The 26,600-nt window shown below is 47.9% G+C and overlaps 1 long non-coding RNA gene across 1 annotated transcript in view; it reads right to left on the bottom strand.

Annotated features, from left to right (window-relative positions):
* Positions 1–13,137: 13,137 nt before the first annotated feature.
* Positions 13,138–26,600, bottom strand: part of LOC140395896 (uncharacterized) — a 34,794-nt gene continuing 21,331 nt past the window's right edge. Inside the window, exon 3 of the long non-coding RNA XR_011936372.1 lies at positions 13,138–13,230. This is a non-coding gene — a long non-coding RNA (uncharacterized lncRNA). The remainder of the gene's footprint in view (positions 13,231–26,600) is intronic.

Genomic DNA, 26,600 nt, shown 5'->3' with positions numbered 1-26,600 from the left:
GTGAGCCCAGAAATCTACACGCTTCTTGAAGACATGGATGGTTTCGAGGACGCAATTACTTTGTTAAAAGAGCACTACGTCCCAACTGTGAATCAGGTATACGCTCGGCATCTTTTAGCTACCAGACGGCAGATCCCAGGGGAATCAATGGACGGTTTTTACCGCGCATTGTTAGTGTTAGGTAGAAACTGTAACTGTCCACAAGTCTCAGCCAATGACCACACCGAACTCTTAATATGGGATACTTTTGTTGCAGGCATGCTGTCCTCTAAAATCCGCCAGCAACTGCTGGAAAACGACACGCTAGGGCTGAAAGAGGCACGGAAACTTGCGCACTCCCTAGATGTAGCCTCCCGCAACGCCTAGGCCTACGTTGCCGACCGCGCGGTACCTGCATGGACAGAGTGGACCCCACCCGCGGCCGACTCCGAAGCACCCCTAAATTATCCACAAGCTTGTGCAGTGCGGAAGCCAGGAAACGCCGCGGGGGGGAAGGGGGGCCCCAATGCTATTTTTGCGGGCAAAACAAACACCCCCGACAACGCTGCCCAGCCCGATCCGCAATCTGCAAGGGCTGCGGGACGAAGGGGCACCTCGTGGCAGTATGCAAGGTCTGGTCGGTCGCCGCTGTCTTCACAGGCGAACCGGGCCCACTGCCATTCCTCTCCTCACAGGCTATGTGCGAGTCATGGGGGCTGCCATCTTGGATGACATCTCAGGACCCCGACTCGGCTGGCCATGTATCGCCTGATGAGGTCTCCCAGCCGGCCATGTGCGATTCATGGGGGCAGCCATCTTGTATAATGTCTCAGGACCCCGAATCGGGTGGCCGTGTATCACCCGACAAGATCTCTCAGCTTCTGCCACAACTTGCCTCAGTGACACTGGACCAGTCTTGGCCCCGAACGCTCTCAACCGCTACGACGTCCGTACTCATCAACCCACTACCCCAAGACATCCTGCTTGTTCGACTCTGGGAGCACGGAGAGCTTAATCTATCCCAATGCGGTAAGATGCTGCTCCCTCGCTGTACACCCGATTCAACAAAAAAAAGATCTCCCTGGCCTCTGGGTCCCACTCTGTGGAGATCCGGGGGTACTGCATGGCCAACCTCATGGTCCAGGGCGTGGAATTCAATAGCTTCCGACGCTACGTCCTCCCCCATCACTGCGCTGCCACACTTCTGGGACTGGACTTCCAGTGTAACCTGCAAAGTTTAACTTTCAAATTCAATGGCCACATACCCCCCTCACTGTCTGCGGCTTCGCGACCCTCAAGGTCGACCCGCCTTCCCTGTTTGCAAACCTTACCCCCGATTGCAAACCCGTCGCCACCAGGGGCAGATGGAACAGTGCCCAGGACCGGACCTTCATCAGGTCAGAAGTCCAACGGTTACTAAAGGAAGGCATTATCGAGGCCAGCAACAGCCCCTGGAGAGCTCAAGTGGTGGTTGTAAAGACGGGGAGAAATATAGGATGGTCATAGACTACAGTCAGACCATCAACAGGAATACGCAGCTCGACACGTACCCTCTCCCCTGCATATCTGAAATGGTCAACCAGATAGCGCAATACAAGGTTTTCTCCACAGTAGACCTTAAATCTGCCTACCACCAGCTCCCCATTCACCCGGACGACCACAAGTACACTGCATTCGAAGCAGATGGGCGGCTCTACCACTTTCTAAGGGTTCCCTTTGGTGTCACAAATGGGTTCTCGGTCTTCCAACGGGAGATGGACCGAATGGTTGACCGGTACGGTCTGCGGGCCACCTTCCCGTACCTCGACAATGTCACCATCTGCGGTCATGACCACCAGGCCCACCACACCAACCTCCGCAAATTCCTCCACACTGCAAAAATCCTCAACTTAACCTGTAACAAGGACAAATACATGTTTAGCACCGATCGCCGAGCCATCCTGGCTACGTAGTGCATGATGGAGTCATCGGCCCAAATCCCGAACGCATGCGCCCCGTCATGGAGTTTCCCCTCCCCCACTACCCCAAGGCCCTGAAACATTGCCTGGGCTTCTTTTCTTATTACGCCCAGTGGGGCCCCAATTATGCAGACAAGGCCTGCCCACTAATCCAGTCCACGGTTTTTCCCCTATTGGCAGAGGCCCGCCAGGGTTTCAGTTGCATCAAAGCACACATCGCCAGGGCGACGATGCACACAATCGATGAGTCCCTCCCCTTCCAGGTCGAGAGCGACGCATCAGACGCCGCTCTGGCTGCCACCCTCAATCAGGCGGGCAGACCCGTGGCCTTCTTTTCACTCACCCTCCCCGCCTCAGAAATCCAACATTTCTCTGTCGAGAAGGAGGCCCAAGCCATCGTCTAAGCTGTGCGACATTGGAGGTATTACCTGGCCGGCAGGAGATTCACTCTCCTCACTGACCAACGTCAGTAGCCTTCATGTTTGACTACGCACAGCGGGGCAAAATTAAGAATGATAAGATCTTACGGTGGAGGATCGAGCTCTCCACCTATAATTACGAGATCTTGTATCACCCGGGAAGCTCAACGAGCCTCCTGATGCCCTGTTGCGCAGCACTTGTGCCAGTGTACAAGTAGACCGACTCCGAGCCCTCCACATCACCCGGTTCTTCCACTTTGCCCTACTCCATCGAGGAGGTCAAGGCCGTAACCAGAAACTGCCCAATCAGCGCGGAGTGCAAACCGCACTTCTACAGGCCAGAGAAAGCGCAGCTGGTGAAGGTTTCCTGTCCCCCCCCACCCCCCCCCCCCCCCCCCAACCCCAACCATTTTTTCACTGGCGCACACCACTGCAGCCCCCTTCCCAAGAGGACCCGTCCTCCCACTGGCCTCATCCGGACGCGATGAAGCTGAAAACAACATGCTCCCAGAGCCACGGAGGCCCGAACTGACGCCAGCATCACCGCCGGGACTGCGGCGATCGCAGAGGACGACCATGGCCCCTGACCGGCTGATAGTTTCATTGTAAAATGAACTTATAAATAATTGTCTGTAAATATGTGTATTGTAAGTAAAGGCACCGAAGGGTACCGCTATAACCTCTACCACTGTGAAAGCAAGGCCCCCACCCAACCGGACTCTTTTTTAAACAGGGGGGAATGTGGTAGGCTATATTAGAGGTATTGCGGTACCTAGGTAGGATGTACCTTATACTGTAGTATGATTGGTAGAACCTGCCTGCTGGTTCCGCCCAGCAGGCGGAGCATAAGAGTCTGTGTTTCACCCACAGCAGTCATTCTGTACCGGAGCTGCTGGGGTAACTACTTGCTCATTAAAGCCTTCAATTGGACTACAATCTCGCTTCAGTGGTGATTAATCGTGCGTCACTATCAGTAAGACAATCCCACTTGCCCGCATTTGCCCCATTCCCTCTTTCCCCACCCTGCTCATGGAACTGTCTAACTGCTTTTCAAAAGACAAAATCGTACCCGCCTCTACCATTGCCTCTGGCAACCAGTTCCAGATGCTCACCATCTTCGGTGTGAAGAAATTTCCCCTGTGAAATCTTTTGTATCTCTCCTCTCACCTTAAACCTATGCCCTCTAGTTCTAAACTCCTCTACCTTTGAGAAAAGATGTCGACTATCCACCTTAACTATGCTCCTCTTTATTTTATAGACCTCTATAAGACCCCCCTCAGCCTGCAACTCTCCAGGGAAAAAGTCCCAGCCTATCCAGCCTCTCCTTATAATTCAGACCATCAAGTCCTGGGAGCTTCCTTGTCGATCTCTTCTGCACTCTTTCTAGTTTAACAATACCCTTCCTATAATAGGGTGGCCAGAACTGAACGGAATATTTCATGTGTGTCTTGTGCAACTTCAACAAGACATCCCACCTCCTGTATTCAATACCGTGACCAATAAAACCAAGCATGCTGAATGCCTTCTTCATCACCCTGTCGCCCTGCGACTCCACCTTCATAGGACATAGAACATAGAACGATACAGCGCAGTACAGGCCCTTCAGCCCACGATGTTGCACCAAAACAAAAGCCATCTAACCTACACTATGCCATTATCATCCATATGCTTATCCCATAAACTTTTAAATGCCCACAATGTTGGCGAGTTCACTACTGTTGCAGTTAGGGCATTCCACGGCCTCACCACTCTTTACGTAAAGAACCTACCTCTGACCTCTGTCCTATATCTATTACCCCTCAGTTTAAATCTATGTCCCCTCGTGCCAGCCATTTCCATCCACGGGAGAAGGGTCTCACTGTCCACCCTATCTAACCCCCTGATCATTTTGTATGCCTCTATTAAGTCTCCTCTTAACCTTCTTCTCTCCAATGAAAACAATCTCAAGTCCATCAGCCTATCCTCATAAGATTTTCCCTCCATACCAGGCAACATCCTGGTAAATCTCCTCTGCACCCGCTCCAAAGCCTCCACGTCCTTCCTATAATGCGGTGACCAGAACTGTACGCAATACTCTAAATGCGGCCATACCAGAGTTTTGTACAGCTGCAACATGACCTCTTGACTCCGGAACTCAATCCCTCTACCAATAAAGGCCAACATTCCATAGGCCTTCTTCACAAACCTATCAACCTGGGTGGCAACTTTCAGGGATCTATATACATGGACACCTAGATCCCTCTGCTCATCCACACTTCCAAGAACTTTACCATTAGCCAAATATTCCGCATTCCTGTTATTCCTTCCAAAGTGAATCACCTCACACTTCTCTACATTAAACTCCATTTGCCACCTCTCAGCCCAGCTCTGCAGCTTATCTACGTCCCTCTGTAACCTGCTACATCCTTCGACACTATCGACAACACCACCGACTTTAGTGTCGTCTGCAAATTTACTCACCCACCCTTCTGCGCCTTCCTCTAGGTCATTGATAAAAATGACAAACAGCAAAGGCCCCAGAACAGATCCTTGTGGTACGCCACTTGTAACTGAACTCCATTCTGAACCTTTCCCATCAACCACCACCCTCTGTCTTCTTTCAGCTAGCCAATTTCTGATCCACATCTCTAAATCACCCTCAATCCCCAGCCTCCATATTTTCTGCAATAGCCTACCGTGGGGAACCTTATCAAACGCTTTGCTGAAATCCATATACACCACATCAACTGCTCTACCCTCGTCTACCTGTTCAGTCACCTTCTCAAAGAATTCATAAGGTTTGTGAGGCATGACCTACCCTTCACAAAGTCATGCTGACTATCCCTGATCATATTATTCCTATCTAGATGATTATAAATCTTGTCTCTTATAATCCCCTCCAAGACGTTACCCACTACAGACGTGAGGCTCACCGGTCTATAGTTGCCGGGGTTGTCTCTTCTCCTCTTTTTGAACAAAGGGACCACATTTGCTATCCTCCAGTCCTCTGGCACTATTCCTGTAGCCAATGATGACATAAAAATCAAAGCCAAAGGTCCAGCAATCTCTTCCCTGGCCTCCCAGAGAATCCTAGGATAAATCCCATCAGGCCCCGGGGACTTTCTATTTTCAACCTGTCCAGAATTGCCAACACCTCGTCCCTACGTACCTCAATGCCATCTATTCTAATAGCCTGGGTCTCAGCATTCTCCTCCACAACATTATCTTTTTCCTGAGTGAATACTGACAAAAAATATTCATTTAGTATCTCGCCCATCTCTTCAGACTCCACACAGAACTTCCCATCCCCGTCCTTGACTGATCCTACTCTTACCCTAGTCATTCGCTTATTCCTGACATACCTATATAAAGCTTTTGGGTTTTCCTTGATCCTACCTGCCAAATACTTCTCATGTTCCCTCCTTGCTCATCTTAGCTCTCTCTTTAGATCCTTCCTCGCTATCTTGTAACTATCCATCGCCCCAACTGAAACTTCACACCTCGTCTTCACATAGGCCTCCTTCTTCCTGTTAACAAGAGATTCCACTTCTTTGGTAAACCACGGTTCCCTCGCTCTACGCCTTCCTCCCTCCCTGACCGGTACATACTTATCAAGAACACGCAGTAGCTGATCCTTGAACAAGCTCCACTTATCCAGTGTGCCCAACACTTGCAGCCTACTTCTCCAACCTATCCCCCCCAAGTCACGTCTAATGGCATCATAATTGCCTTTCCCCCAGCTATAACTCTTGCCCTGCGGTGTATACTTATCCCTTTCCATCAATGAGCTATGAAATATACTCCTAGATCTCTTTGATCTGTAATTATCCCCAACTCCCGACCATTCACCAACAGGGGGATTGAGTTTAAGAGCCGCAAGGTTTTCCTGCAGCTTTATAAAGTTATAGTTAGACCATACTTGGAATTTTGTGTCCAGTGCTGGTCGCCTCATTATAAGAAGGATGTGAATGCTTTGGAGAGGGTATTGATGAGATTTACCAGGATGCTGCCTGGACTGGAGGGTATGTCGTATGAAGAAAGGTTGAGAGAGCTAGGGCTTTTCTCACTGGAGCGAAGAAGGCAGAGAGGTGACTTGATAGAGGTGTACAAGGTGATAAGAGGCATGGGTAGAGTGGATAGCCAGAGACTTTTCCCCAGGGTGGAAATGGCTGTCATGAGGGGACTTAATTTTAAGGTGATTGGAGGAAGATATAGGGGAGTTGTCAGAGGTATGTTCTTTACACAGAGGGTAGTGGATGTGTGGAATGCACTGCCAGCAGGGATGGTGGAGTCAGAGTCATTAGGGTCATTTAAGCGACCCTTAGTCAGGCACATGGACAGCAGTAAATTGAAAGGGTATAGGTTAGGTTGTCGGTAGATTAGGTTAGATTAGGAGAAATGGGCGGCACAGCATTGTGGGCTGAAGGGCCTGTACTGTGCTGTACTGTTCTATGTTTTATTAACTGAATGGGCCCTGCCCTGATTTGATAGACCAAAATGGATCACCTCACATTTATCAAAATTAAACTCCATCTGCCATTCTTCTGCCCACTGGCCCAATTGGTGAAGATCATGTTGCAATCTTATATAACCTCATTTACTATCCACTATGCCACCAATCTTGGTGTCATCTGCAACCATACCAACCATGCCTCCTACATTCTCATCCAAATCATTTATATATATAAAACAAACAACAGTGGACCCAGCACCGATCCCTGAGGCACCCTGTTGGTCACAGGCCTCCAGTTTAAAAAACAATCATAATAAAAAGAACTAGGAGCAGGAGTAGGCCATCTGGCCCCTCGAGCCTGCTCCGCCATTCAGTGAGATCATGGCTGATCTTTTGTGGTCTTAGCTCCACTTTCTGGCCCAAACACCATAACCCTTAATTCCTTTAGAACATAGAATGATACAGTGCAGTACAGGCCCTTCGGCCCACGATGTTGCACTGACATGGGAAGTCAAAAAAACAAAAGCCATCTAACCTACACTATGCCATTATCATCCATATGCTTATCCAATAAACTTTTAAATGCCCTCAATGTTGGCGAGTTTACTACTGTTGCAGGTAGGGCATTCCACGGCCTCACCACTCTTTGCGGAAAGAACCTACCTCTGACCTCTGTCCTATATCTATTACCCCTCAGTTTAAGGCTATGTCCCCTTGTGCTAGCCATTTCCATCCGCAGGAGAAGGCTCTCACTGTCCTTCAAAAAACTATCTATCTTTATCTTAAAAACATTTAATGAAGGAGCCTCTACTGTTTCACTGGGCAAGGAATTCCATAGATTCACAACCATTTGGGTGAAGAAGTTCCTCCTAAACTCAGTCCTAAATCTACTTCCCCTTATTTTGAGGCTATGCCCCCTAGTTCTGCTTTCACCCGCCAGTGGAAACAACCTGCCCGCATCTATCCTATCTATTCCCTTCATAATTTTATACGTTTCTATAAGATCCCCCCTCAACCTTCTAAATTCCAACGAGTACAGTCCCAGTCTACTCAACTTCTCCTCGTGATCCAACCCCTTCAGGTCTGGGATTAACCTAGTAAATCTCCTCTGCACACTCTCCAGTGCCAGTACGTCCTTTCTCAAGTAAGGAGACCAAAACTGAACACAATACTCCACAATCCGCAACAAGCACACTTTACCTTCGATCGCCAAACCAATTTTGTATCCAATTGGCTACCTCACCCTGGATTCCGCGAGATTCAACCTGATGCAACAATGACCATAGAACATAGAACATTACAGCGCAGTAAAGGCCCTTCGGCCCTCGATGGTGCGCCGACCTGTGTAACCACTCTGAAGCCCATCTACACTATTCCCTTATCATTCATATCATAGAATTTACAGTGCAAAAGGAGGCCATTCGGCCCATCGAGTCTGCACCGGCTCTTGGAAAGAGCATCCTACCCAAGGTCAACACTTCCACCCTATCCCCATAACCCAGTAACCCCACCCAACAATAATGGCAATCTTGGACTCTAAGGGCAATTTATCATGGCCAATCCACCTAACCTGCACATCTTTGGACTGTGGGAGGAAACCGGAGCACCCGGAGGAAACCCACGCACACACGGGGAGGATGTGCAGACTCCGCACAGTGACCAAGCCTGAATCGAACCTGGGACCCTGGAGCTGTGAAGCAATTGTGCTATCCACAATGCTACCGTGCTGCCCTTATGTTTATCCAATGACCATTTAAGTGCCCTTAATGTTGGCGAGTCCACTACTGTTGAAGGCAGGGCATTCCACGCCCTCTCTGAGTAAAGAACCTACCTCTGAATCTGTCCTATATCTATCTCCCCTCAATTTAAAGCTATGTCCCCTCATGCTAGACATCACCATCCGAGGAAAAAGGCTCTCACTGTCCACCCTATCTAATCCTCTGATCATCTTGTATGCCTCAATTAAGTCACCTCTTAACCTTCTTCTCTCGAATGAAAACAGTCTCAAGTCCCTCAGCCTTCCCTCATAAGGTCTTCCCTGAATACCAGGCAACATCCTGTTAAATCTCCTCTGTACCCGTTCCAATGCTTCCACGTCCTTCCTATAATGTGGTGACCAGAATTGCACGCAATACTCCAAATTCGGCCGCACCAGAGTTTTGTACAGCTGCAACGTGACCTCATGGCTCTGAAACTCAATCCCTTTACCAATAAAAGCTAACACACCGTACGCCTTCTTAGCAACCCTCTCAACCCAGGTGGCAACTTTCAGGGATCTATGTACATGGACACCGAGATCTCTCTGCTCGTCCACACTACCAAGAATCTTACCATTAGCCCAGTACTCTGTCTTCCTGTTATTCCTTCCAAAATTAATCACCTCACACTTTTCTGCAAGAAACCCCATTTGCCACCTCTCCGCCCAGCTGTGCAGCTTATCTATGCCCCTCTGTAACTTGTAACATCCTTCCGCACTGTCCACAACTCCACCGTGTTTAGTGTCATCTGCAAATTTACTCACCCATCCTTCTACGCCCTCCTCCAGATACCATGCAGTACATTGTCAAAGGCCTTACTAAAGCCTATGTGCACAATGTCATCCGCACTGCCCTCACCCACCCTCTTGGTTACCACTTCAAAAAACGTACTCAAATTCATGAGTGATGACTTTCCCCTTAGAAAGCCATGTTGACTTTCCCTAATTAGTCCTTATCTGTCTAAATGCTTTGTTTCCTTACAACTACCATTACCCTTTGCTTGTTTCCATGACACCTTTGCTATTGAATCTCTCCTGCTGGCTAACTGTCCCCTTATCTTTTCCTTTGCCCTACTTCACCCATCCCTTTTCAACAGAATAATATTCACCAGATTTCTACTTTTCGCCAGTTCTGATGACTCACATTGGAATCGAAATGTTAATCCTGTTTCTCTCTCCACAGGTGATGCCAGAGCTGTTGTGTTTTTCAAGCACTTCCTGTTTTTATTTCAGATTTCCAAATCCGTAGTTTTTTGTTTTACTGGTGTTGAATTGGAAGGGGTTAATTGAACTTGTTTGTTCAGTGAGTGTAATTACTGTCAGCCTCCATGGAGCCTCATTGTGTCACCAGAGAGATTCCCACTTCTATAAATAGCAGAATCCTTTCAATGTTATCTCATTAATCTCAGTGGGGACATCAATTCACAGACTGTGCGGAATCTGCTCGCTCTCCCCGTGTCTGTGTGGGTTTCCTCCGGGAGCTCCCTCTTCCCCATACTTTCAGCACATTCACTATCCCATTCTGGCTATTGGTGTCCTTGCTAAGTCTCCATATTGAGTTATTAATTATATTACCCATGTTTCACTGAATTACTGCTCTTGTCATTTAAATCTTGGGGATTGTCTTTGTTCCAGTCACACCCTCTGTTTCCTGTCCACTGACTCAATCATCCCCAATGTCTGAGACTGAACCAGATTGTTCACAGCCTCGCCGTTCTCGTTGACCCTGAACTGAGTCCCAACCCCAGATCCTCTCCATTCCGAATGCCACCTCCGGAATATCATCCAGCTGCAACTCTGCCTCACCCTGTCTGCTGCATTAAACCCCTCCCCTGCCTTTGTTAAATCAGCCTCGTCTCCAAAGTTTTCCTAGCCTACCTGTTCATTACAAGCTTGTACAAAGTCGAGCATAAGTCAAACTCTGCTTTCCTTTCGCATCTCACACCACATCCCGTCCACCCATCACCTCTGTGTTCACTCACCTTCATTAGCTCCTTGTCCCAATAACCCCTTTCCCTGCTGTGATTACAAACTGTGAAATCTCAAATCAATCCCAGTTCTGACCAAGTGCCATTGACCTGGAACATTAATTATGTTTCTCTGTCTGCAGCTGCGACCTGATCTGCTCAGTATTTCCAGCATTTTGTTCATTTTCGCTTTTCTTTCGATCATTTCTTTCTCTCCTTCAGTGTAATTGCTTCAATCTGATCATCCCTGAGGTTCAGGGAAATATGGATCCCTTCTCAACAAAACTGAACCCTCTCCCCCACCAATGAGTTTAATACCCGATCTAAAGCCCTAGTTATGGGAGCCACCAGGCCTCTGGTCCCAGTATGGTTCAGATAAAAAAGACCGGATCATCAGAAGAGGTCTCCTCTTCTCCAGTGCTGCTGCCTGTCATAATATACACCAGTATATCATGGTGCAGACACACACTGATGGACACACAGTGAGACCAATCAACACACACAACACCGCAGCCAATCACCAGTTAGAGCACATGCACTGTAAAGACAGGGGGCATCAGAGTTCCCGCTCATTTGAACTGCAGCGAGCTAGGAGGACAGAGCTCACAGCCTGCAACACAGACATTCACCATGTGCTGAGTGCATCGACTGGTTAGGACAAGGCAAAGGTCTTTAGTTAAAGCTAGTATTGTATTAACCCACAGTCAGAGTATGTTAAACAGTTAATGATTCAATAAAATAGTGTTGCACTATTTCAAGTGTTGGTGACCTGTATGTGTTCCACGGATCCAGAACACCCAACACAACATGATACCATTTTGGTTATCCATTTTGGTAGGAATAACAGCAAAAGGGATTATTATTTAAATGATAAAATATTAAAACATGCTGCTGTGCAGAGAGACCTGGGTGTGCTAGTGCATGAGTCGCTGAAAGTTGGTTTTCAGGTGCAACAGGTGAATAAGAAGGCAAATGGAATTTTTTCCTTCATTGCTAGAGGGATGGAGTTTAAGACTAGGGAGGTAATGCTGCAATTGTATAAGATGTTCAGTTTTGGTCTCCTTACTTGAGAAAGGACGTACTGGCACTGGAGAGTGTGCAGAGGAGATTCACTAGGTTAATCCCAGAGCTGAAGGGGTTGGATTACGAGGAGAGGTTGAGTAGACTGGGACTGTACTCGTTGGAATTTAGAAGGATGAGGGTGGATCTTATAGAAACATATAAGATTATGAAGGGAATAGATAGGATAGATGCGGGCAGGTTGTTTCCACTGGCGGGTGAAAGCAGAACTAGGGGGCATAGCCTCAAAATAAGGGGAAGTAGATTTAGGACTGAGTTTAGGATGAACTTCTTCACCCAAAGGGTTGTGAAGCTATGGAATTCCTTGCCCAATGAAGCAGTAGAGGCTCCTTCATTAAATGTTTTTAAGATAAAGATAGATAGTTTTTTGAAGAATAAAGGGATTAAGGGTTATGTTGTTCAGGCCGGAAAGTGGAGCTGAGTCCACAAAAGATCAGCCATGATCTCATTGGATGGCGGAGCAGGCTCGAGGGGCCAGATGGCCTACTCCTGCTCCTAGTTCTTATGTTCTTATGTTATACCAGGAGTTGGGGGATATGAGCACTTCTTAGACCTACCTGCATGTTATGGGTTAAGTAATGGGTTAAGAGTTAAGTAATGCATTAAGAGACATTGCAATTAGTTGTCTCATTTAGTTTAAGTATCCAATGATTGACATTGATATGTAAAGGGGCCCTTGTGGGAGGTGGTGTGCTGTTAAGGCTTTTGTGCAGAGGCTGTGGAAGTGAAATAAATGGTGCTGGTGAAAAGGAACAGGACTATTGGGGCAGCACGGTAGCATTGTGGATAGTTGCTTCACAGCTCCAGGGTCTCAGGTTCGATTCCGGCTTGGGTCACTGTGTGTGCGGAGTCTGCACATCCTCCCCGTGTGTGCGTGGGTTTCCTCCGGGTGCTCCGGTTTCCTCCCACTGTCCAAAGATGTGCAGGTTAGGTGGATTGGCCATGCTAAATTGCCCTTAGTGTCCAAAATTGTCCATGGTGTTGGGTGGGGTTGCTGGGTTATGGGGATAGGGTGGAGGTGTGGACCTTGGGTAGGTTGCTCTTTCCAAGAGCCGGTGCAGACTCGATGGGCCAAATGGCCTCCTTCTGCAGTGTAAATTCTGTGAAATTCAATGAAATATTGACTCTTCATACAACGGTAACTAAAACATTTAACAATGGTAGCAGAGGATGGTTGCTGTGCAAATGTGAAGGTTTGAAAGATACAACTTTTCCTGATCAAACCAAGGAGTGAGTGAGAAGAAAAAAAAAAGATACATGGCTGAACCCAGGATAAAGATGGCTGGATATGACTATCCCCCCTTATGTTCTGAAAGGGAATCGTACGACCAATGGAGAAGTGCAGTAGTTATGTGGACTAAGGTAACTGCCTTGGGAAAGAGAAAACAAGGTATGGCATTGGCTCTTTCTCTACCTTATGACAGTAAAATCCGAAACAAAGTGCTTTCTGAGCTGGAATTGTAAGAATTAGACTCAGAAGAAGGTCTGGAGACTCTATTACAATATATGGATAAGATTTACAAGAAAGATGACTTATTACCTGCGTATGAAGCATGGTCGGAATTTGATAAGTTCCGGAAAATAGAGGAATTCTCCATGGAAGACTATTCAATTTGGGGATGTTAATTCTCTGAAGTCGCTGAAAACATAAGAACATAAGAACTAGGAACAGGAGTAGGCCACCTGGCCCCTCGAGCCTGCTCCGCCATTCAATGATATCGTGGCTGATCTTTGTGGACTCAGCTCCACTCTCCGGCCCATACACCATATCCCCGAATCCCTTTATTCTTTAGAAAGGCATCTATCTTTTTCTTAAAAACGTTTAAAGAAGGAGCCTCAACTGCTTCACTGGGCAAGGAATTCCAGAGATTCACAACCCTTTGGGTGAAGAAGTTCCTCCTACACTCCATCCTAAATCTACCTCCCCTTATTTTGAGGCTATGCCCCCTAGTTCTGCTTTTCCCGACCAGTGGAAACAACCTGCCCGCATCTATCCTATCTATTCCCTTCATAATTTTATATGTCTCAATAAGATCCCCCCGCATCCTTCTAAACTCCAATGAGTACAGTCCCAGTCTACTCAACCTCTTGTCATAATCTAATCCCCTCAACTCTGGGATCAACCTAGTGAATCTCCTAGTGAAAAGAGTGATGATCCCTTGCAATATTGCCGGAGCGAATCATTTCATTAGCACGGATGTTGTATCAAGTGAGATACCTTTGCTTCTGAGCAGACCGCCGATGAAGAAAGCACACATGAAACTGGATATGGAACAGGATAAGGCAACTGTTTTTGGAAAGACGGTGGACTTACAATTTACACAGTCGCGACACTATTGTATTCCATTACTGAAAAATAATATTTCAAGTAGGTGGTTAAGGATGTGTTAATGGCAGTTGAAAATGGGACTTTCGCTGATAAAAAGCTTGTTGTATTAAAACTGCATAGACAATTTGCACATCCGTCTCCTCGGAGGCTGAAAAATGTATTAAAGGATGCAGGGGTAAGGGATGAAGACTATACTAAACTGATAGAACAGGTTAGTCATTGCTGTGAAGTTTGTAGGAAGTACAGAAGGACACCAGCACAACCGATAGTAACCCTACCTTTGGCCAGGGATTTTAACAACATTGTGGCTGTGGACCTTAAGATCTGGGATCAGGCCATTTTTCCGAAAGGACAACTACCAAAAGTTGGTACAAAGGTGACATACTTGCCTGAATGGAAGGATGCGAGTGTTATTAGAGCAGGAAAGGCCACTTGAAAGTATAAACATTGGTTGAATGTACAGCATTCAGGGGAGGGAGTTAAGACAATGGATTGGGAACACGAAGTTCAAAAATGGAGGTCACAGGAACGCAGTGCCAACTCAGATAGTACATCGGTTAGTGAACAGGTCTGTAGGAAAAGGTCGAGAATGTTGAAAGGACATCCCACAGCAGATCGGAAGTATCGAGCAGTAGCAGTATAGAACAAGTTACCAGGCGGGAGAAGGGACGTAGTTTATCAAGGTCTCGGAACATGAGTAAGACTACGAATACTAATAGGAGTAGAAGCCCACAAGCACGTGAGATTATGGTGCCTTCCAATAAATTATATGAAAAGTTATCAAAGATGCTAAACAGCAAGAACTGCATAGTTGGAGTGAATTTGGGGTATTCATGGAAGTACCGGAAAAGGGCCAAAGAGCTCTGTCCCACAAATGGATTTGCACGGAAAAGGTTCTACCGGGTGGAACTTATAAGGCAAAGGCCAGGCTTGTGGCAAGGGGATTTGAAGAAAGCTTAGAAGATCAGGATTTAAGGGTAGATTCACCTTCAGCAGGAAAGGTTAATTTTAAAGATCTTCATTTAGCCACAAAGGCATGGGAATGCAAATCTATAGATATAACAGCTGCCTTCTTGCAGGGGCATCAGCTCCAGAGAGACATTTTTCTCCGTCCTCCTAAAGAAGCAGTTAACACAGAAAAGGGTAATCTGGAAGTTGAACAAATGTGTATGTGGTTTAAATGTTGCATCTAGAGTCTGGTATTTTTCGGTAAAGTCAGTTTTGTTAAAGTTAGGCTGTTACCAGTTGAAAGTAGATCCGGTAATGTTTTACTGGCACTATAAAGGGAACCTTTCTGGCATCTTTATGATGCATGTCAAATAATTTTTGTGGGGTGGGACTAGTGATTTTGAAGCTTTTGTAATCTCTGGTTTGAGAAAAATATTCAAGGTCGGAAGTCAGGCTTCCGGTGCATATACATATATTGGACTGGAAATCGGACAAAGTTAGGGTCACCTTTACATCAGCAATCTTATTTGGAAAGCATCAGCCCAATCGCAATTAGTTGTGGCCGGGTTTTCACAAAAAGATGCAAGGTTTCAAAGATGGAAAAAGAGCAACTGCAAAGTATAATTGGGCAACTGAATTGGTTAGGTAGACAGACTAGACCGGACATGAGTTTTGATGTCTTAGAGTGGAGTACAAAAATGAATGATCCCAATGTTGAAGACATAATAAGAGTAAATAAAGCGTTTGGCCAAACTAAAAATGCAGGAGTGTGTTTTGAGGTTCACGGTTTTAGGTGACCTTAGGCACTTGAAATTCATAGTTTATAGTGATGCGTCCTATACAAATCAAGCACAGGAGGTTTTATAATTTTCCTCTTGGGGAACAATGGTAAATGTTGTCCTCTTGTGTGGGAAACAAAGAAAATAAGGAAAGTGGTCAAAAGCACTTTGGCTGCTGAGACGTTAAGCTTTGTAGAGGCGGTGAATATGGCCTTTTATATATCTCAGATAGTGACAGAAATTTAACTTTCGGATATTGTTAATGAAGGGCGCCTGTTTCTGTGATTTTATTTTTTCAAAACAAAAAAAATTTGAAAAAAAGAAGGGGGGATATTGTGTGCGTGTTTTTGAGTTTCTTTAAATTTTGTTTTCACCTAATTATTTTTTTTCTCCAAGGAAGGGGAGACCGTTAAGTAATGGGTTCAGAGTAAAGTAATGCATTATGAGACATTGCAATTAGTTGTTTCATTTATGTTAAGTATCCAATGATTGACACTGATAGGTAAAGGGGCTTCAGGTGGCCCTTGTGGGAGGTGGTGTGTTGTTAAGAGTTTTGTGCAGAGGCTGTGGAAGTGAAATAAATGGTGTTAGGTGAAAAGGAACAGGACTATTGACTCTTCATACAATGGTAATTAAAACGTTTAACACTGCAAGTGATCTGCCTTCTGCCAGCATTCCGTCATCCTGCAACATAGACAACATCAGCCAGCCGCCGCCGATCCGCATTGCTGGCAACCTAGGGGCCAACTGGAAGATATTCAAACAGCGCTTCCAGCTCTTCCTCGAGGCCACAGACAGGGAGGACGCCTCGGATACCAGGAAGATTGCTCTCCTCCTCTCCACGGCCGGAGACCATGCCATCCACATTTTCAATTCTCTCACCTTTGTGGATGATGAAGATAAAACTAAGTTCAAGACGGTCCTCCTCAAGTTTGACACTCACTGCAGCATAGAGTTGAATGAAAGTTTTGAGCGCTCCGTGTTCCAACAGCGTTTGCAGGGTAAGGATGAACCTTTCCAATTCTTTCCCACGCACGTCCGCATACTTGCGCAGTCTTGCACCTCCGACTCCATGATACTCGACCAGATGGTTTTAGGTGTTCAGTCGGACCCTCTACGACAGCAGCTCCTCAAAGTAAAGCAGCACAGCCTAGCGACCGCCATTGAGACCTGTGTCTTACACGAAAACACCACGAGTTGGTATTCCCACATCCAAGCAGCTGAAACGGCGCGGCAAGGTCCCCATGAGGCAGAACAGATCCAAGTGATTGAGTAATTCCAGGGCCTCAGCCTGGATGAGGGTGGCCATTTTGCGTGCTTTTCGCGCACAAAAGGAGGGGACGGCGACGTTGAAGAACGTAATGCGCAGGCGTGCACCACGCACGACCGCACCGCTGACGCTACGACGTGCGGCAACTGTGGCTCCGCCCATTTAAAACGGCAATGCCCTGCCAAATCTCGAAAATGCCTACGATGTGGCAGACTTGGCCACTATGCTGCCTGCTGCCGAGCAGCTCAGCCTGCCAATTCATATCGCTTCAGCCAGCCTCGCAGGAATGTCCGGGCAATTCAACCCACCGTCACCGAGTCCGATTCCGACCTCCCACACACCAGTGACACCGAGGACCCAAAGGCTCCTTTTCGAGTCGCTGTCGTGACGAAAAACAGGCTGTCCCCAAAGCAAAGACACCAGCCGCTGTCGGTATACAGCATCGATCCAGACGATGAGTGGTGTGCCACCCTGACGGTCAACCGGTGCCAAATACGATTCCGCCTGGACACTGGTGCCTCTGCCAATCTCATTGCATGGTCTGACATGGTCCAAAGCCTTCGTGTCACACCTGCCATCCCTCCATCAGCCTGCCAGCTATTGGATTATAATGGCAATGGCATTGCTGCTAGCGGCTCGTGCCAACTTGAAGTGACACACAGGTCACGCAAAGCCATCCTTCCTTTTGAAATGGTGGGCTCCTTGAAAGCCCCCCTGCTTGGCGCGCAGGCATGCAAGCTGTTGAACCTAGTTCAGAGAGTTCACTCTCTCTCTCCTGATGACACCTCTGCCTTTCAGGACGCTGACTTCAGGGCGCAACTCGGCGCCATCATCGACCAGCACCACAACGTCTTCGAAGGTATGGGAACGCTCCCAAAAACCTACAAGATCTTATTGAAACAGAACGCCACGCCTGTGGTGCATGAACCTCGCAGGGTCCCAGCACCCCTTAAGGACCGCCTCAAGCAGCAGCTGCAGGACCTCCAAGACCAAGGAGTGATCTCCAGAGTCACGGAACCAACCGACTGGGTCAGTTCCATGGTTTGTGTAAAAAAGTCTTCCGGCGAATTGAGAATTTGCATTGATCCCAAGGATCTGAATCGCAATATCATGAGGGAGCATTATACAATTCCGAAGCGCGAAGAGATCACATGCAAGATGGCTCGCGCCAAGCTCTTCACCAAACTCGACGCTTCAAAAGTATTCTGGCAAATCCAGCTCGACAAATCCAGCAGGAAACTGTGTACATTCAATACCCCCTTTGGTAGATATTGCTACAACAGGAGGCCGTTTGGGATCATATCTGCTTCAGAAGTGTTCCATAGGATCACGGAACAAATGATGGAAGGCATTGAAGGTGTTCGTGTCTATGTCGATGACATAATCATTTGGTCCACCACCCCGCAGGAACACGTCAGTCGCCCCCAGCGTGTGTTCAAACGCATAAGTGAGCATGGCCTCCGCCTCAACAGGGCCAAACGCTCTTTTGGTCAGACGGAACTCAAGTTCGTCGGGGACCACATCTCCCAGTTTGGTGTGCAGCCGGATGCGAACAAGTTGCTGCTAGCACAGCCATGAGAGTGACAGAGGACAAGAAGGCGGTCCTCCGATTTCTGGGCATGGTCAAATTTTTAGGGAAGTCAGTCCTAACCTCGTCTCTCATACCACTGCTCTCAGGAAACTGGGCAGGAAGACGACAGACTTCCAATGGCTCCCTTCCCACGAGCGTGAATGGAGAGAACTCAAAACCAAACTCACCACGGCACCGGTCTTAGCTTTCTTTGATCCAGCAAAAGAGACCAAAATTTCGACCGATGCCAGCCAATCCGACATTGGGGCCGTGCTCCTGCAACATGATGAGGCTTCATCATGGGACCCCGTTGCATATGCGTCACGTTCCATGACCCCATGGAACAGCGCTATGCGCAGATAGAAAAGGAGTGCCTGGGCCTTCTGACCGGTGTGGTTAAGTTTCACGATTATGTGTACGGGTTTCCTCAATTCACCGTCGAGACCGACCATTGCCCGCTGGTCAATATAATACAGAAAGACTTGAACGACATGACGCCTCGCCTCCAGCGCATTCTTCTCAAGCTCCGGTGATATGATGTCCAGCTGGTATACACCCCAGGCAAAGACCTCATCATTGCCGACGCTCTCTCCAGGGCACTCCGTGTGACCCAGCTGGATTTGTCTGCCAGGTTGACGCCCATGTGGCCTCCAATCTACCTGCCACGGATGAATGCCTCGTCCAAATTCGCCGCGAGACGCGGCTGACCCTTTGCTACAGCGTGTCATGCGCCACCTAACAGATGGGTGGCTCAAGGGCCAATGCCCTCAGTTCTATAATGTCAGAGATGATCTGGCGGTAGTAGATGGGGTTCTTCTGAAACTGGACCGCATTGTCATCCCGCATAGCATGCGCCAGCTCGTCCTGGAACAGCTACACGAGGGCCACCTTGGTGTGGAAAAGTGCCGCCGACGGGCCCGAGAGACAGTGTACTGGCCCGGCATTAATGACGACATAGCCAACAGAGTGCTGCCCCACCAGTCAGCGCTTCCAGCCGGCCCAACCACGTGAGACCCTGCAGCCCCATGAGTTGGTCACGTCACCTTGGACCAAGGTGGGCATTGACCTATTCCATGCGCTGGGTCGAGACTATATCCTGATTGTGGACTACTTTTCAAATTACCCGGAGGTGATACGGTTGCACGACATCACATCGTCTGCAGTCATCCGTGCCTGTAAGGACACCTTTGCTCGACACGGCATCCCACTCACGGGGATGTCGGACAATTGCCCCTGCTTCGCCAGCCAGGAATGGTCCAACTTTGCCAGGCGGTACAATTTTGCACATGTGACATCCAGTCCCCTGTACCCCCAATCCAATGGCAAAGCAGAGAAGGGCGTCCACATAGTCAAACTGCTCCTCTGCAAGGCTGCCGATGCTGGGTCTGATTTCTACCTCGCCTTGCTGGCCAATCGCTCCGCCCCACTTTCCACTGGCCTGTCGCCAGCCCAGCTGCTCATGGGTCACACGCTGAGGATGACGGTGCCATCCATTCATGTCCCAGACCTCGACCACGTTCCGGTACTTCGACGGATGCAGCTGTCTCGTGCACGGCACAAGGCGGCTCATGACTCCCGTGCAGCTGATCTCCCTGCTCTGGCTCCAGATGACAGTGTCCGCATCCATCTTCCGGACGGTGGCTGGTCTGCAACCGCTGTGGTCCTTTGGCAGGCGGCCCCCCGCTCGTTCCTGGTTCGTCTACCGTATGGCTCCATTCTGCGCCGCAATCGATGTGCCCTTCGTCTCGTTCCGCGCTCGCTACGTGATCCTCCACTGTCGCCTCGCTCTCCTGCTGACCCTGCGATGGACTATGCAGAGATCCCGGTCACTCTGCATCCTCCTCACTCTGATGCAGTCCAGCCCGCTCCTCGGCCAGCGGCTCCCGACCCACCCTTGAGGTGGTCAACCAGAATTCGTCGCCCACCTCAGATACTTAATTTGTGAACTTTGTGGACTTATGGACTTTCTGATTTGTTCTGTTCTTCCATTTAATCGTTTATATGGTTTGTATATAGTGTTCACCTCGTTATTCTCGTGACATACTGTTTTTCTGCACCAGGTACCTTCCCATGTAAATAGCTTAATTCTCATGTACATAGTCCTGTAAATATTTCACACACACGTAGTCAGGGACATTCTCACCATACACTATTTATTGCCACACAGGTACATTTTTTTATAAAAGGGGGATGTCATAATATGCACCAGTATATCATGGTGCAGACACACATTGATGGACATACAGTGGGACCAATCAACACACACAACACCGCAGCCAATCACCAGTTAGATCACACGCACTAAAAAGACAGCGGGCATCAGAGTTCCCACTCATTCAAGTTGCAGCTAGTTAGGAGGACAGAGCTCACAGCCTGCAACACAGAGATTCTCCATGTGCTGAGTGCATCGGCTGGTTAGGACAAGGCAAAGATCTTTAGTTGAAGCTAGTATCGTATTAACACAGTCAGAGTATGTTAAACAGTTAATGATTCAATAAAATAGTGTTGCACTATTTCAAGTGTTGGTGACCTGCATGTGTTCCACGGATCCAGAACACCCAACACAACACTGCCAATGTCCCATAAATTCAAATCCAGTCTATCTTGGCCATATCCTACCGTATTTTGTTAAATTCTACTCTCCCACAATCCAAAACCTTTTTTTGCAGCTAGTCTACTTCTTTGTCCATAACAAGTTTAAATTTAAGCGCTTTGTGGTTGCTATCACTAAAATACTCCTCCACCAACTCATCAACCGGCTGTCCGGCTTCATTACCCAGAATTATGTGTAGCATTTTACCATCCTTACTGGATGACACACAGCTTGGCGGAGTTGCTCATAGTACCAAGGATTGTCAGACGATACAACAGAATATAGATAGATTGGAGACGTGGGCTCATAAATGGCAGATGGAGTTTAATCCGGACAAATGCGAGGTGATACATTTTGGAGGATCAAATCTAGGTATGAATTATACTGTAAATATTAACATATAGAGGGATCTGGGCGTGCAGATCCACAGTTCCCTAAAAGTGGTAACACAGGTGGCCAAGGTGATTAAGAATGCATTTGGCATGCTTGCATTCATCAGCCAGGGCATTGAGTACAGGAGTTTGGAAATCATGTTGCAGCTATAAAACCTTGGTTAGGCCGCATTTGGAGTATTGCGTGCAGTTCTGGTCATCACATTATCAGAAGGATGTGGAAGCTTTGAAGAGAGTACAAAGAAGGTTCACCAGGATGTTGCCTGGTCTTGAGGGTGCTGGCTATGAGGAGCGATTGATTAAACTAGGAATGTGTTCACTGGAAAGACGGAAGCTGAGGGTATGCCTGAAAGAGGTCTACACAATTATGAGATGGTACACAGACAGGGCGGATAGTCAGAGGCTTCTCCAAGGGTGCAATTATAAATTACAAGGGGGCACAGGTTCAAGGTGACCCAGAGCCGGGATCGAACCTGGGACCTCGGCTCCGTAAGGCAACAGGGCTAAGCCATTGCGCCACCGTGCTGCTCTGGATCCTCTACATATTGAGCTAAAAGGTTCTCCTGTATAAATTTTAAGAACTCAACTCCATCTCAGCCCTTAACATGATGGTTGTCCCAATTAATTTTGGGAAAGTTGAAATCACTTAATATAATTATCCTCATATATTTTTACATCCTTCCGCATATTGAAATCACATTTGCTTCTCAATTTCCTGCTGACTATCGATGGGTCGCTAATAAATACCTAGCAACGTAGCTGTCCACTTTTTAATCAGAAACTCTACCCAAAAAGCTTAATTTGAGTTGGCCACTTCCCGACTTAAAATGGAGAACCGCAAAAGCTGAAGGGAAATTCAGCCAACACAGGCAAAGACGAGCAAATACAGAAATCATGTATATTGGAACCTGCAAAACAACAGGGCAGCACGGAAACCAGCAGCCATCTGCATAGTAATGAGCGATTCCAAGACACAATGGCAACAGTTAAGGTGAATAAAGCCAAGCCAGACTCCTTGGTGCCAGCAGGAGCCAAGACAAAGGAAGGCCAACGGACATTAAGGGACCGCCCAACGATCAGGGAACTCCAGTATTGGAAAAATCGATCCAAGTGACGAGCAAATACAGAAATCATGTGTATTGTAAGGAACCTGTAAGGAACCAGGCAGCACTGAAACCAGCAGCCATCTGCATAGTAATGAGCAATTCCAGGGCACAATGGCAACAGTTGAGGTGAATAAAGCCAAGCCAGACTCCTCGGCGCCAGCAGGAGCCAAGACAAAGGAAGGCCAACGGACATTAAGGGACCGCCCAACGATCAGGGAACTCCAGTATTAGAGAAATCGATCCAAGTGATCGGAATGCAGTCCAATCACTTGGGACCAGGTACGGGGTCCGCCCCAAAGGGCAGGAGGCCCCTGCGGACTATAAAGTAAAACCCCCAAGTTCAAATCGGCCTTCTTTGGCAGGGTCACTCAGCAACTTGAATCAACCCGTGAGAGTGACCTGTCTAAGCTGCCGCCAACCAAGTAAGTCTCAAGTCAACGCTGGCTACGAGATAGGCGCACCTAGCTACCAGTCGATGCCGTCTTTTGAATCCTGCAGACTCAGGACCTGAATGAAAGGCCATTTGTTCCCTGACCTGGTGGGCCAGTCCGAAGCTACGTATAGGCCTTTTAGTGATAGGAATAGCCTAGAAAGTAGAGTTTATGCATGAGTAGTGATTTATTGTGTATAATAAATGTGTTTTGATTTGAATCTTACTAATTGATGTGTTGAGTTATTGATAATTCCTTGAACTTGAACCTCGTGGCTGTATCATAAAGATACCCGGCGACTCTAGAGCGAAGGTTAAACAAACAGAGCAAATTACTATTTAAGAGCCAACCAAAAGTTAGCAACATATTACTGGCGACATCCTGATGGGACCCGATCGAGAAGTGGCTCGGGACTCCGCTCCACTCCGGGAGAACCGAAAAATTTGAATTAGAAATCCAATTGTTAACAGAAAAACCACAAGTGTTCAAGTAGTTCTGATCAATCCTCATAATTCGGAAGTGTGTGAATGCATGCGTTACTAACAGGGCTATAAGGTAACACTGATTGATTTTTGTTGCAACAAAACTGCCTTAATACCTCTTGTTCCAAATTTTAAGAGAAGTATTTAGAGAGGAAAGATGGCAATGCAGGCAATGCAAAGCCTCATGAACCCCGAAAAATTCGTGGTCGCAACGACCAGCAGTAGAGTAGGACAGTGTCATGTTTGGGAAGAGGAAATCAGAAAGTACCTCAAAGGGAAAGGATGGCCCCTTTGGAGCAAATTCTGTGAAAATGAGGAAACATGTCCCGGGACTCTTGGACATACTTGGTGGGAGAACCTGAGCGAAATCCATAAGGAAAGCGTGGGAAAAGCTCGCAAGCCGATGGTAATCGTGTCCTGTTTGGCACAATTGCGAGGCACAGAGGAGATCGTTCGGATGCTCCGTAAAGAGAGAGAGGAGACACATCGAATGAGTAACGTCGATCTGTTGAGATAGAGAAAGAGAACCTAGAATTAAGAAGGAAGTTAGCAGCAAAGTACGGAGAGGTGGATGATGCCAAGTGGGCACACCAGTCTTGTCTGGCGCACCTAAGCAGCTTCCAGACACAGTATGAAAAGGCCTATCAGGACACGCAACATGCAGTCCTGGTAAGGAAGAAACAGAGAAACAGGTAGAGGCATTGCAAAGGCAGTGTAGCGACCTGAAAGCAGCATTATGAGCACTCCATACTACCACCACAGAGCACAGACAAAGCTCACTAGATCACGCATAAGTGCCGGAAGCAGATTGCAGAACTACAATCTTTACTTTCAATTCAGAATGGGTTCCAGAGCACCTTTGGATCCCAGTTAGATACAGAAGACGGCCCGGATTTCGAAGAATTAAATGAGACTGCACATAGATATGTTAGGGAACATGTGCGCAAGGAAAACCCCAGAAGAGAAAAGTGCCCCAACCCCCCACAGAGCAGATAATTCAGGCACCAATGAATCCAGTAACCACCCACCGCACAGTCACATCGGAAGGAGACACGGAATTCCTGTACACCACCCCCTTAACCGTGACCCAATTACGGGACGGGTGCGAGAAAATCACACCATTCCTCCCCACCTCAGACCCCCACCACTTCTTTGCTAGAGTAAAGCAGTAGGCGACCATGTACGGCCTGGACGAGCGTGAGCACGTGAAGCTCACAGTTTTGAGCTTAGATCCTTCGGTCGTAGCAGCCCTTCCCGACCCACAGAATGTAGGAGGAGGCACCCTAGCAGAGATGCACGCAGCGATCCTAGACGTGACCGGCTACAACAGAGGTGACCCCGTAGAAGGCCTGAATAAGTGCAGGCAGAAAAAGACAGAACACCCCACAGCGTTTGCTGGACGCCTGTGGATTCATTTCACGGCAGTTTTTGGAAATTTAGAACGTGCCCATTTGTCCCAAGACAGTATGGGCTAATGGGCCCGCACCCTTATCTCCCATGCCACAGAGGCAGGACAAAAAGCCTGTACGAATTATGACCCCTCAGAGGAAGCCCACAATGAGAAATGGGTTTTAAAAAGAATGTCCCGCACCTGGGAGCAGTCTGTTCAAAACAAACCTGCAGTTAGGAAACCCGAGGAACAGCAGGCAGAAGCAGACATCCAAGCAATGAAAACGCACCAGAACGCCACGTGGGTGAACGAAGGCAGGAACATCCTCCCACAAAAGCCACAGGAGTGTTACAACTGTGGACAGTTAGGACACTTTGCACGAGAATGCAATGCCCCAGGAAAGCCACAGAGAGCCCAGCAGGCAGGCACTATGAATAAGAATAGGACAGAGCCCATACAGAGTGTGAGCACCCGTTCAGACCAGACGGACCTGAACGGAACAGACTGACGGTGTTCGGGCTCCCCCAGTTGGGTCTGCGACACCCTTTGGTATAGGTCCGGCTGACCAGTAGTTGCAGCAACGATACGGGGGCAGCCCATCGAATTTCTCTGGGACACAGGAGGGTCCTGCACCACAATCAATTCCTGCACCATATTCCAGAAAGACACGTGGCCCAGTACAGCCACCATTACCCTCAGCGGCTTTACAGGCCACTCACAGCAGGGACACATCACAGCCCCTGTACCCATTCAAATCGGCAACATCACCACCAAGCACCCCATCGTCTTAGTCGACCTGCCCCACACAGCAGAACACATTTTGGGAATTGACTTTATGAACTCCCACAACTTGTCCTTTGATCCAGTAAACCAGTGTGTCTGGAGAATGGCAAAATCCACAAGAGCCCCCGCAATGCTCACAATAGGCGAATACGCCAACAAGATTAGCGCAGTCCGTGAATTTTGGTTTGATCCAACCACAATTTGCACAGACAACAGGTTAGGACCGTTCTGCAGAAGCACAGGACAGCATTCGCGACCCACAAAGACGACTGTGGCCGGATGACTGGTTCCGTTCAAATCACAGGACCTGACCCTAGACCCCAAAAGCAATAGGGATGTCCCCAAGAGGCAGAGGGAGAAATCTCAAAAGTGATCGACAGCTTATTAGAGCAGGGCGTACTTCGATCAATAGCCCCTACTAATAAGGCCCTGATTAAGCCAGTGAGAAAGCCCGATGGATCATGGCGACTGACCATCGATTACCGGGAACTCAACAAAGTCACCCCCGCAGCAGCCCCCACGATAGCCACAAGTCCCGAGACCATGCTCAAACAGGGACTCAACTCACAATACTTTACGGTTTGGGACATCAGTAACGGATTCTGGTCCATTCCATTGGCAAAAGCGTGCCAATACAAATTTGCCTTCTCTTTTAAAGGTCAGCAGTACACGTGGACATGTCTTCCACAAGGATTCCACAACTCCCCCTCCATTTTCCACCGACAGCTGGCTAATGGATTATCGCAATGTTCCGCCCCGAATGTCTGGTCCAGTATGTGGATGACCTATTACTGCAGACAGACACCAAGGCAGAGCACAACGAGCTTCTGGCCGAACTCCTGGAACACCTACAGAAAATTGGTTGTAAAGTAAACCCCAAAAAGGCCCAGATTTTGGAAAACAAAGTGATATATATGGGTACAATTATCACGCACG

The sequence above is a fragment of the Scyliorhinus torazame genome, chromosome 19 (assembly GCF_047496885.1).
Source record: "Scyliorhinus torazame isolate Kashiwa2021f chromosome 19, sScyTor2.1, whole genome shotgun sequence".
NCBI lineage: Eukaryota > Metazoa > Chordata > Chondrichthyes > Carcharhiniformes > Scyliorhinidae > Scyliorhinus > Scyliorhinus torazame.
This window is presented reverse-complemented; position numbering and strand designations above follow the sequence as displayed.